Consider the following 2,500-nt stretch of genomic DNA (forward strand, 5'->3'; position numbering starts at 1 on the left):
TTCCATCAAGATTCACTCTTTTAAATTGATAGAGAACAGTACAGAAACAAATATTGCTGTCTTTGTGCTGAACTGATAGAAGAGAAATATATTTTTCACCCTTTCTTATTAGATGTTTTTTAATTTTTGATTTTCTAAATTTGTAATTTCCTCAGTTTTGTCCATCTGAGCCCAATAAATCAGGATGGAACTAGTCACGAAAAATCCTAGATCCACCCCTGGGCTTTCCTAGGCAGCCAGGACTCTCTCCTTTAGTATGTATTCTATTTTTTTTTTTAATGAAATTTAGGAGAGAGAAGAATAAACTATAAATAAAGATTTCCTACGGTTAAATTAGTAGAAGCCCATTGGAATTCATCAAGTAAGAAAAAGAGGAACCGAAGCTTGAAGGAAAGAGTCTTGCTGTGTGCCATAGTGAAAAGGCAGGATTACTGAATCAATATTTTTCGACCATCGGAACAAAGCCCAGAGCGAGTGACCAACCTTGTCCTGCGGAGGAGTCAAACAGAAGGTTAGTGGCGGTGGAGTCAAACAGAAAGTTAGTGCACTGTTCGTCGCGCTCTCGGCGCAAAGAACAGTGCACTAAGTTGTATAATCTCCTCGGTTGATCACAATCTGTGATTCTTACTTGCTCCTAAACATGAGAATCGTTACGATCTTAGGAAAAAAGAGCTTACGACCTTCCTCGCGCGCGCACCAACCATTCCCAGTGCTCGTTCATCACAGCAATGTGCAGATTAGCAAACAACAACCTAGTGTAAATACTCGTACATAGTTTATCGATTCTTAGCTTAGTATTTCTATCAAGTTATAGCTTTTCAACAAAACCTGTACTATAGCAGTTTCATACATTTTCTGTATTTATTGTGAAGTATTATTCAATTCAGCCTTTTGGCTGCATGTATAGGAATTTTTAAATAAACTGTCTATCTATTTATTAATCACATTTTCCACATTTCAATTTTATTTCCTTTTTCCAGTTGAGTATTTTATTTCGTCATTTAACCAACGATGTTTTTTTGGCACATTTTTGTTTTTTTCAGAGCCGTTCCTTTTCTTGGTTCAGGAACGGTCCCCTCTTGAAAAGCGAGAACAGATTGTTCTTCTTTTTTGTGTTCCTTTTGATGAGATAGGAACGTGCTTTAATACTACTTGAGAAGAAAATGGTCATTTATTGCTAAAGGGGGAGCCAATTGTTCCGAGTAGCGAATCCCGAGCGGAACAAACTGATCCTTAAAGTGCCCCTGTGACCAAAAAATCAATTCATTTTTTTCTTTGGATTTCAAAACCATGTTAACAAAACACTAAGTGACCCACGTTTTAAGCCTTGATTTCAAAAGGACGCCTCTTTATTTTAACTGTAATTTTCCTATTTAATGGTCCGCCATTACTAACATTATGTTCTTGAGAGAGCTGGATCGAGGAGAAAATGACGTCAAAGGCTCACTAGTTTAAGAATGCAATACGTGTGTACGCCGCAGAATTAATATTCAGCACGGGGGTTTTGGGCTTTTAGACTTTTAAACTCACGCTTTGCATATATAATAAGCTGCGTTCACACGCTGAAATTTTAAGCTAGTGAGCCTCTGACGTCACTTTTCCCTGGATCCAACCGTCTGAGGTCCAATCGGTCAGTTTTGAACGTGAGTAATGGTGGACCGTGAAATCCAAAACTTACACTCAAGGTAAACGGCCTTTGGATAAAAATCAAAGCTCAAAATTTTGCCAGTCAGGTGTTAAGCAAACACACTTTCAAAATCTGAAGGAAAAAAAGAAGTGGTTTTTTTGATCACAGGGGCACTTTAATGGATGATTTGGGAATTGTTGTTCCTCAAAGTGTGTTCCTTTTGATGACATGGGAGCGTGGTTTTATAAAAAATACGGAACATAATGGTCCTTTCTTGTTAAAACAAATTTGACCTTTTTGGATGATTTGGGAACTGTTTCCAAAAATGTGCTCTTTTTGATAAAATGGGAACCATTGTTCCGAGTTTCGAATCACGAGCGGAACAAATTCGTCCTTTACGCGTGATTTGAGATCAATTCGTCTTAATAACGCGTTTATACTTCAGTTGTCATTATTTAAAAAGCGTTTGTTCCCAAAAAGCAAGAAGCTAAGGAAAGGAACTTTATTTAAGCGTCTAATCTTCTAGCGCTTTTGAGCACCAACCGGAAACACTGTAAATAACACTGTTTTAAGAACTTTCCTTTCATTTTCAACAACACAAAGCACTTTAATACGTTCGCCCATTTGTGTGAAATTTTCAAACATAAATGTTTAGTTTTTTTAGCTCATTTCTCTGTGCTTGCTATGAAATATAGCCGTTTGTTTTTTTTTATATTTATTGCACGAAGAGATATTTGAAGTTCTGTTTTATCGTTAAACTATTATTGAGAACGGAGACCTTTTTTTTTCAGTTATAAGTTAATTTCAATTGTGACAGTGTGACGTAGAGCGCGTAGAAAGACTTTTTGCAAACCGGTTGTCCATGTTATTTAT

Source organism: Montipora foliosa, chromosome 13 (genome assembly GCF_036669935.1).
Source record: "Montipora foliosa isolate CH-2021 chromosome 13, ASM3666993v2, whole genome shotgun sequence".
Classification (NCBI taxonomy): domain Eukaryota; kingdom Metazoa; phylum Cnidaria; class Anthozoa; order Scleractinia; family Acroporidae; genus Montipora; species Montipora foliosa.